Source organism: Lampetra fluviatilis, chromosome 9 (genome assembly GCF_964198595.1).
Source record: "Lampetra fluviatilis chromosome 9, kcLamFluv1.1, whole genome shotgun sequence".
In the NCBI taxonomy this organism is placed as follows: domain Eukaryota; kingdom Metazoa; phylum Chordata; class Hyperoartia; order Petromyzontiformes; family Petromyzontidae; genus Lampetra; species Lampetra fluviatilis.
The window spans coordinates 8971446-8982915 of record NC_136283.1 but is presented as its reverse complement, the minus strand read 5'-3'; positions in this window follow the sequence as shown (position 1 = coordinate 8982915).

Sequence of the window (11470 nt, the reverse complement as noted above, 5' to 3'; positions counted from 1 at the left end):
AAGTTAAATACAAATGCGATCATGTTAGCCAATCATACTCGACTTCATCAATTTAATTGTTTTAAACTATGTATTTTATCGAAGCTTTTGTGTTTACAAATAAATATAATTTGGCAGTCAGATGTTGTGTTTTTGCAAAGGGGACAAATTACAATTATAACTAATTGCAATCGCTGTCATTATTTTGCCTGGCATAATTAAATTGGTCTGCAGTAATTACTGTCTTAAGATGCACATGTATATACTGACATGTGCTTGGATGGTCACACATGTGAAGTATTGGAAAATGACGGCAGGAAACTCCTTGACGGGAACACACTTCTTTTATTAAATCTTGACTTGTAACAATACAACGCGTGGCCTCTCTTCTTCACAATGCGCTTCTCTTGACTCTGGATTCTGTGCTGCCGGCTCTCTGTGCCTCGTGTAGACTCCGCGCCTCGGCTACACTCCTCTCTCGCCTCGTGTAGACTCTGCGCCTCTGCTACACTCTCCACTCGCCTCGTGTAGACTCCGCGCCTCGGCTACACTCCTCTCTCGCCTCGTGTAGACTCTGCGCCTCTGCTACACTCTCCACTCGCCTCGTGTAGACTCCGCTCCTCGGCTACACTCCTCTCTCGCCTCGTGTAGACTCTGCGCCTCTGCTACACTCTCCACTCGCCTCGTGTAGACTTTGCATCTCTCTCGCTGGCTACACCGTGTGCATACTCGGCTCGTGTAGACCTTTCTCTCTCGCTGGCTACACCGTATGCATACTCGGCTCGTGCAGACCGTTCTCTCTCGCTGGCTACACACTATACATCACTCAGCTCGTGTAGACCGTTCTCTCTCACTGGCTACACACTATACATTACTCAGCTCGTGTAGACCGTTCTCTCTCGCTGGCTACACACTATACCTTACTCTCTTCCACTCTCCATTACTCTCCTCTCCGGGCTCTATCTCTGCACCTTCGTCTTCATTCTTAGATGGTTCCACTTCTGCCCCCTGCTCCTCTGTGCATCACCTTATATACCCCTTCTTCCCGGGAGACGGAGCGGATGCGGACCTCAACGTCGGCACCGCTCCTCAGTTACCCAATCCCCACGCGCTATCCCTACGATCCGGTTCCGCTCAGCGCGTGTTTCCACTCCCCGACCAATCACACCGCGCTGCTACCCGATCACTCCCTCTGGGCGCGTCACCGGCACACAGCCAATCAGCAGCACTACCCCCACCCGCGCACTGACGCCTGCTCCTCCCCGTCAGCGCGCGTCACCACACACACACCCGTACATACGCGCTGGCACACGACATATACACCCAGCGCGTATCACCACTACATCACCCCCTCCCACATAGCTCGCAGCCGGCCCGGCTGCTAACAACAACCAACCGCGATGATAAAACGACAACCAACAAAAAAAAAACCCCGTAACCCCCCGAGTGTGCCCCGTAACATAACACAACAACAACAAGAATAACTATGTACAGATTGACAATGAACACGAAAAGTCAACAATAACACGATACGAGCAAATTCGAAACGAACGCGCCCCACGTCCCTGCGACTACACGCAGTGACGAGGCGCTCCAACTGCCCCGACTCCTCACGAGGCAGGTCATGCAAAGTAGCACGACCTGGCGCGAGTCCGTCTGGCTGGTCCATCATATGGGGCGGGACACTGACGACCGTCCGGCGGTTCCGGTTGCTCCAGACGGCGCGGAACGGGCCTGAAGGGGCCGGCCCCGCCGCGGAGATCCGGCCGCCGGTGATCGGCAGCTGTCAGTTCCGAGACACCTGGGAGCAGATCAGGCGAAAATACGTGTGGATCAGGCAGAGACATTTCCCCCTCTGGGTCGCCGGTCACGTCACACGCCCGGCCATCACGACACACGGGGAGGCCATATGGAGGCGAGAACGGTTTCAGTCGGGAGGGGTGAACGTACCAACGGCGCTTTCCCCACTTTATCTGAACGCACTGGGGCCGTGCAACGCGCACGACCTCCACGGGTCCCCTCCACGGTCTCAACAATTTAGGCGACGTAGCCAAGGGTGCCTGAGGGCAATGCAGCCAGGCCCTGTCACCTGGTTTCCATTCGTGCATGGACACCTTCCGTGCCCGCAACCGTTCATTAGCAATTTGGCGAGCCCGCGAATTAAGCCGTGCGGCCTCCCTCGCCTCTGTCAGCTTATGAATATTAAACTTAATATGTTCTGCCAAATTAGAATTAGTTCGTGGAGCGGACAGGCCAAGTTGCGTTTCTATTGGCGGGTCAGCTTCCCGACCGTACATCAAATAGAATGGGGAAAACCCCGTAGCTGCATGGGGGGCCATTCTATACGCGGCAAGGACTCCCGGGACCTGCAGGTCCCAATCTACATGTGCCTCGCACACCTGCTGGCACAGCATGGAAGTCAAGGTTTTGTGGAGTCTCTCCACCATCCCGTCAGTCTGCGGGTGGTACGGGGAGGTACGCACCTTCTTGGTACCCAACAGATCGCACACCTCTTGCAACAATTTACTCGAAAATTTTTTACCTTGGTCGGTCAGCAGGCGTTCGGGAGCCCCCTTGTCCAGGACATAGCCCTGGACGAAGGCATCCGTCACAGCCGCTGCCGACTGGTTAGCGAGAGGCCACGCCATAGGCCATCGGGTAAAGTATTCGACCCCCACTAACAAATATTTATTCCCTCTCGGCGTGACTGGGAAGGGCCCCAAAATATCGAGTGCAACGAGCTCGTTGGTACGCGAGACCTGAATAGATTGCAGCGGTGGATTAGCTGCCACGGCCGGTGGTTTACGCCTGGCGCACTCAACGCACCCCTTCAGAATATGCACCACATCACTTCCCATTCCCGGCCAGTAATAGTCACGCTGAAGCAGGGCAAGCGTCTTGTTAACTCCCAAGTGCAAGAGGCGTTCGTGTGCCGCCAAGACAACCCTCCCCCTCACAGCGGAAGGCACCACGAGTGCGTTCCGCCGGGACAAACTGTCCCATTTCAATAACACTCCCTGCTCAAGTACATAGGAGCCGGTACGCTCCTGGTCCCCCTCGGGACCCCCAACCTTGCGGCGCAATGCTAGCAGCGAGCTGTCCGCCATCTGGAGGCGGCCCCATTCGCTGAGCGACAGCGAGAGCAGCGAGTCCCGACCCTGAGAGGCAGTGGAATCATCCCTGATCGGTGCGCCCGCTGTCGCAGCCAGTGCCCCCATCTCCCCCGCAAGCGTCGGTTTACAGCGCGCCGATCCCGACAAACACGCGCATTCATCACAAGGCAACAACCGCGACAAGCAATCGGCATTCGTGTGTCGCAACCCCTTACGGTACGTAGTCGTAAACTGATAGTCCTGGAGGACTTCCAACCAACGCGACAACTGGCCCGAGGGCTGGGCGACCCTCAATGAATACTGTAGCGCCGCGTGGTCCGTTCGGACTGTAAAGTGACGACCATAAAGATATGGCCTAAACTGCTGCACAAAAAAAACAATGGCAAGCAGCTCGCGACGGGTGACACAGTAGCGCTGCTCCGCCGGAGACAACACCCTACTACCGTAGGCGACAACTCTTTCGACACCCCCAACGACTTGGGATAGCACCCCCCCAATGCCCGTGTTGCTAGCATCCGTGTCCAGCAAAAAGGGACTGGCAAAATCGGGATAACACAAGGGTGGGGCACCCACCAAGGCGTCCCGGAGGGAGCGAAACGCGGCCTCCTCCTCCGGTCCCCATTTGAACTTCACTCCCTTCGCCGTTAGAGCGTGCAAGGGTTTTGCAATAGTGGCGAAGTGCTCAACGAACCGCCGATAATAAGAAGCAAACCCGATGAAACTACGCACGTCGGAAACGGACGTAGGTGTCGGCCACGAACCGACACAATCCGTCTTCGCGGGATCGGTGGAGATCCCCGAAGAATCGACAATGTGACCCAAGTATCTAACGGACCTACGAAGGAGGTGACATTTGGCCGGTTTAAATTTCAGCTTAGCCGATCGCATTCGCAAGAACACCCCTCTCAATCGCTGGAGGTGTTCTTCAAACGTTTTACTGAAAACAATGACATCGTCCATATAAATCAAGCATGTATCCCACTGCAAGCCCGACAAAACCAACTCCATAAGTCGCTGAAACGTCGCTGGAGAGGAGTGAAGTCCCCTGGGTAACCGGTTAAACTGGAACAGCCCCCCTGGAGTCCGAAATGCTGTCTTAGGTTTCGACTCTTCGTCGAGCGGCAACTGCCAAAACCCCGATAACAAATCAAGAGTCGAAAAATATCGCGCACCAGACAATGCATCGAGGGACTCATCCATCCTGGGGAGCGGATACGCGTCAGCCACAGAGATCTTATTCAGGCGACGGAAATCAACGCAGAATCGCAGGGACCCGTCCTGCTTCTTAACCAGCACAATAGGCGCTCCCCACGGGCTAGAGGAGGGCGAAATAATATCGGCTTCTAGCATTTCGTTAACAGCCGACTGAACATGTTCCTTCTCCACGGGACTCAGTCGGAAGGGATTTAGCTTGACCGGCGCCGCATCGCCCGTTTCAATGTGGTGGTGCAACAAATCTGTGCACCCAATGTCATACTCATGTTTACTGAACACATCAGAGAATTCTATGAGCAACTCGCGCAGCGCACCCAACTGCGCCGCCGACAAATCGTCCGAGGCGGCGCATAGCGAATGGACCCACTCAAGGTCTTCCCTTGGCTCAACGTTCCGCGCGGGGCTCGAGCCCAGCTGCGCAACCAACCCATCATCCACAGGGACCCGCGCCGCGTGAGCCAGCACGGTGCCCTGTGGAATGACAGCTGGCCGCGACCCCGCGTTCAAAACCATCACAAACGGATCCCTGTCAGCCCGCACCAAAGTGTGAGCCACCGATAAATCAAGACCCCCGACAGCCTTGTTAGAAGGACCCAAAAGCATACTTTGTTCCGAAGCCTCCCTCACCCATGGTTTCCGCAACCGGAGGGGAATCAACATCTGTGAACCCGGGGGCACATGCACGGTCTGTGTCGCCACCGCTTGTATCGTAGCGCACGCCGTCCGAATGTCAGTAGGGCTCGTCAAAAATGCAATCCGGCGACCCGATGGCAGTTCAATGCATCGTTGATCGATAAGAATTTTAATGGGCATTTTAGCCAAAAAATCAGTGCCCAAAAGACACGGAACCGCCAAAGAAGACGAAACGAAAACGGGTCCCGAGAATTTGATATTTCCAATGCAAATGGACGCCCTAATCTGACCGATAATGCCCAACGATCCCCCATTAGCGGCGTAAAATGGCACATCCACTGGAAGCAGCGGACGACATTGGACTGGGAGAATATCATAAATGAGGTCCGATATAATAGTTGCCGATGCCCCCGTGTCCACTAACACCCTAATCTCGACCCCATCAATAGATCCCGTAACAACGGACGAACCCGCCGAAGCAGCCACAATTCTATGCCCCAATTCCGCCCATTCGATGTCTCCCTGGTCCCGGCCGAACCCCCCTCGCCGAACCGAATCCCCGAACCTTAACCGGCCCTCCTCCGCCGCAACGCGGCGTCCCATGTGTGCCGAATAAACAGGCCGAGCGTGTGAGGTGCCGCGACTTGCCGGGGATTGTAGAGATGACTTGGGATCTCGGTCGTCGTCCAGCCGAGCACCCATGGCGCGCTGACGCGGAGCGCGGCACCCGGACGCCACGTGGCCCCGGAGGCCGCAGTTATAGCACGTGACGAGGGTCGGAGTAGATCTTGGATGCTCCGACTTTCGGCCCGATCGCAGAGGCGACCGAGCCCCCGGCCTCCAGTCCCCTGGTCGTCCCGTGGCGAACGCCTCCTCTCGTGGGCTGACGACTTGGGGTTCGGTGACCACCGAACCCGGAGCTGCGACGACAGCAGCGTTGCAACCAACTCCTTGTTTCCGTTGTAGGGCCTCGTGCGCTTGAATACTCGTGGCGACTCTCAAAGAAGAAATATCAATCTCGTCAGCTGTGTTGATAGGGACCCCCAGGTCCTGCGCCAACTTAAGCAGCTGCTCCAAAACCATCGCGTCTTGGCCCTCCTCGTCCATCCGAGGGAACGCAGCATCAGCAAGAGCCAGCAACGCCGTGCGATAGGCCAGCGCGGTCTCCGTGGCCACTTTCCGTCTTGCGTAGAAATGATGGCGGCACGCCGAGGGAGGTCCGTAGACCCTGGCCAACAAACCCAGCGCATCCTTCAGCGTGGAGCGGTCCGACTTCCGTGCAGACCTGAAGGCCGCGAGCGCGTCGTCGTCCAGCAGGGCAGGCAACGCCCGCAGCGCCGTAGCATCGGACCACGCTGACATCTCTTGATGCGCCAAAAACCTTCGCTGAAATTTGCCCCAGTCTCCGCCTTCCGCCTTGAAGGCTGACAACGTGGGCAGACGCTGCTGAAAAATGAAGTCATCCGCCTCGTGGTTCCTCTCCGCCTCTCCGTCGGTGTGTAAGATGGCGGCTCCAGCGGCAGACGTAAAATGGCGGACCCCCTCGCGCGCTGATGACGTCGATGCGCGCGCTTGGGAACCCACCACCACGTGGCGCTCGCCGTTCCCGCCAAAAGTAGGCCCAGACGCAATGGCGGGAATCCCCCATTCGTTTTGGCGGGAATCTGCGGGGCGACCTTGTAAAATGTCCCCCACCGTCCCCGCTCCTCCCGACGAGCTGATCTCCGCCAAGATGGACGCGGCGGCGAGCAGCAGCTCCGCCAGTCGGGAGTGCGCCTCACGAAGCACGGCCTCGGTCCCCGGTCGCTCGGCCGGCGCCGTCGACGGATCCTGTAGCGTGGGCAAGTCTTCCTCCTCGCCCCCCGCCACCAGCGGCCCCGAGTCGTCCAGGTTTTCCTCGCGGTCAATCCCGTGGGTCCTACGGGTCTTCCTTGTCTCCATGCTTGGAAGCCCGTTTCACTTCTGACGCCAGATGAAGTATTGGAAAATGACGGCAGGAAACTCCTTGACGGGAACACACTTCTTTTATTAAATCTTGACTTGTAACAATACAACGCGTGGCCTCTCTTCTTCACAATGCGCTTCTCTTGACTCTGGATTCTGTGCTGCCGGCTCTCTGTGCCTCGTGTAGACTCCGCGCCTCGGCTACACTCCTCTCTCGCCTCGTGTAGACTCTGCGCCTCTGCTACACTCTCCACTCGCCTCGTGTAGACTCCGCGCCTCGGCTACACTCCTCTCTCGCCTCGTGTAGACTCTGCGCCTCTGCTACACTCTCCACTCGCCTCGTGTAGACTCCGCGCCTCGGCTACACTCCTCTCTCGCCTCGTGTAGACTCTGCGCCTCTGCTACACTCTCCACTCGCCTCGTGTAGACTTTGCATCTCTCTCGCTGGCTACACCGTGTGCATACTCGGCTCGTGTAGACCTTTCTCTCTCGCTGGCTACACCGTATGCATACTCGGCTCGTGCAGACCGTTCTCTCTCGCTGGCTACACACTATACATCACTCAGCTCGTGTAGACCGTTCTCTCTCACTGGCTACACACTATACATTACTCAGCTCGTGTAGACCGTTCTCTCTCGCTGGCTACACACTATACCTTACTCTCTTCCACTCTCCATTACTCTCCTCTCCGGGCTCTATCTCTGCACCTTCGTCTTCATTCTTAGATGGTTCCACTTCTGCCCCCTGCTCCTCTGTGCATCACCTTATATACCCCTTCTTCCCGGGAGACGGAGCGGATGCGGACCTCAACGTCGGCACCGCTCCTCAGTTACCCAATCCCCACGCGCTATCCCTACGATCCAGTTCCGCTCAGCGCGTGTTTCCACTCCCCGACCAATCACACCGCGCTGCTACCCGATCACTCCCTCTGGGCGCGTCACCGGCACACAGCCAATCAGCAGCACTACCCCCACCCGCGCACTGACGCCTGCTCCTCCCCGTCAGCGCGCGTCACCACACACACACCCGTACATACGCGCTGGCACACGACATATACACCCAGCGCGTATCACCACTACACATGCATGCAAGCATGCATGCGTCGCACATTAAATATGGATACGCTTGTCAGGACAGCAAATTCGCAATTCACGCAGGCAACTGTTGCTAGAGTACATATTTGTAGACTTGCATCAACAAACTAATAGACAGACATATCCACGGATAAGCACTCATCCAACAGTTGGGTAGCACCATGCCCTGCACTACATTTCCACGTGAACCAATCAAGAGATAAAAGTAATGCTTCGATTTAAAGCTTTCGTGACTGCAGGGATTCATCTTCTTGGTTCTTTCAGTAAAGTCACGTAGAAAGGAAATAATAAAATAATAAAAATAAAACATAATAAAATAATTTTCACGACGTTTCGGCCACAACACAAGCAGCCGTCCTCAGGTGAAGAACAGGTCTGTCAGAAAGACAGCGTCTGAATGAACACCACCAGGCTTGGCAGCGTATATTTAAGCTGGGTTGGAGGGGGAAGAGCGCCTTGACAAAGGAATTTACATATCAAGAGGAATTTAGCATATTTATGGGAAATGCAGGTATGTGATTAGTACTACTTATGCCCGTGCATTATGCAGGATTAGCAGCATCAAATGGAGGGGATCACCTGGAATGGAACTTTCTACAAACAAACTGAGGGCACCCCAATGGGCTCCCCCCTATCTCCGGTTGTAGCCAACATTTTCATGGAGAAATTTGAGACGGACGCCATCCAGACTGCCACTCTACGCTCGACCTTATGGAAGAAGTACGTAGATGACACTTTTGTCATCTGGCCACATGGCCGGCCTGCTCTAGACCAATTTCTCGACCACATCAATTCCATACACCCAGCCATCAGATTCACCATGGAAGTCAAAAAAGATGGCAAGCTACCCTTTTTGGATGTCCTAATTAAAAGGAGACCTGATGGTTCAATGAGCCACTCTGTCTACAGGAAAGCCACCCATACGGATGCTTACCTAAAACCGGATTCCCACCACCATCCATCCCAGAAGAATTACCTCATCAAGACTCTATACCATAGAGCCCAATGCATCTCCGACCAGGAACACATTGCCAGTGAACTCAAACACGTACGCCAAGCTCTTAAGGCTAATGGTTACTCCGACTACACAATCCGCAAAGCCATCACTCCAACCATCAAGAAGGATCCTGTTGAGGAGCCTTTCAAGACCATCACCTTACCCTACATTGCTGGGGTCACTAAAAATATCTCCAAAATCCTGATAAAACACAAGATCCAGGTCCAATTCAATACAGTACATAAAATCCGTGATCTGGTCCTGTCTGTAAAAGATGTGGTTCCAGACATACAGTACCCTGGCGTCTACAAACTAAGTTGCCTCTGTGGTAGCAGTTACATTGGAGAAACCAAACGACATGTCTCGGACCGCATCCGTGAACATAAAGCAGACTTGAAACACGGTAGGACAAACACCTCAGCCGTGGCAGATCACTGTTACAATTCAGTGGGTTCACATGATATTGACTTCTCCAAGACAGAGGTTCTCTGCAAGCCATCTGGCTACCATGAGAGGTTCGTTCATGAGGCGATCCACATATACAAACACAGAGACAATTTCAACCGAGAAGATGGATTCTGGCTTAGCAATTATTGGAAGGACATAATAAACCATTTCGGAACTTAACTGATTGTGTTCACGTTTACGGTGACTGTCAGACCGCGTTCCACTCACTGGCATTGTATTCTTTGCAGGGAATGGATTCTTTGCTCTGCTGCAAGTTTCCCTACACTACTCTCCCATTGACATATTTCGTTGCTTCCTCTTAGCATCTTTCACACGACGGTCAATGGTACAGTGTATAATAACAAATAGTATAAAATGTATATGCTTAATACAATGTACAAAGTAATATATAGTATCGTAATTGTATAGTGAATATACAGCAGTGTGATATACATTAGGGTGGGTAGAATAATACATAGTGTAATATTACAATGTATAAGGTTTAGGGTGGTTTATAGCAATACAGTATATAATTTAATGTTGTGTTTGTCTATGGCAGTATATAGTACGGTGTAGACTCGTGTGATGTAAGAGAATAAAGTTTAGATGGAAGCATATTATATGTATTACGACGTAGAATTGTAATGTATTACTTACTGTTAGTAACTCAGCTTATTGTAAAGTATATTTAGTATACTGATGATACTATGTAGTTTATACTTTAGTTGTTTACGTGGTGGTTTTAGTTACTGCAGCTACATACTATTAACACTCCTTCCCTTTATTAATGCTACCCCTATCCCCTCCCTTTGATGCTGCTAATCCTGCATAATGCACGGGCATAAGTAGTACTAATCACATACCTGCATTTCCCATATCCCCTCCCTTTGATGCTGCTAATCCTGCATAATGCACGGGCATAAGTAATGCTAATCACATACCTGCATTTCCCATAAATATGCTAAATTCCTCTTGATATGCAAATTCCTTTGTCAAGGCGCTCTTCCCCCTCCAACCAGCTTAAATATATGCTGCCAAGCCTGGTGGTGTTCATTCAGACGCTGTCTTCCTGACAGACCTGTTCTTCACCTGAGGACGGCTGCTTGCGTTGTGGCCGAAACGTCGTGAGAATTATTTTATTATGTTTTATTTTTATTATTTTATTATTTCCATTCTACGTGACTTTACCGAAAGAACCAAGAAGAGAAAAAGTAATGCTCTCCATCAAATTTACACCAAATTGCAGATCAGTGTAAATGACGAGACAGAGATGATTTCCATTAGACAGGCTAAATGTACACATCGATGATAATGACACTTATACATGAAAATAAACACGTATAATAACAACTTTTCGCCAAAGGAGGGGGGGGGGGTTAGCAGACCCTAGCACACACTAATCAAATTTCCTTAACATACTTTTGGGTCAAGTGGTGTTTGAACATGTAATTATTTTTAACAGAAATACATAACTCAAGGATAATGATGACGCCACACATTGTGACAAACGTTGTTCTACAATGTGGGATTAGGTGTAAATGTGTACAGGCACTGTGATAAATTTCTGCGCGTCATCTTAAACGGAAGCCAAGAGTGGTGATGATGACAAGCATTTGTGTCATATGATGGCCAATCAATTAACGTGTATGTTTAAAGTAGCTAGGTGACTTATTGGAAAAATGCATTGATCAATTTCAGAGCAGTGAGGCACCACGACTGATATGCTGAGGTCAAACACCTGTCTCCCAAACCAGGTAAAACAATCACAATTTTAAGAGTAGCAGTGTAATAAATCACTAAATATAATCACCAATGATTGCACACGCGCAGAATAAAGTATTTTGCCCTCAATTTGGTCAAGCCTGCCTATGAAAGCTATGGTAATTAGCTAAATAGCTATAAAACAAACGACTCTTCTGTCTTCACATGAATACAGCACACTAAAGTTGTTTTGGTAAGATATGCTTAAAGAATATTATTAATCAATGCATAGTAATGTCACTTTATTATCCCGATGTTCAATATTTTACAAGTGTACATGAACCATT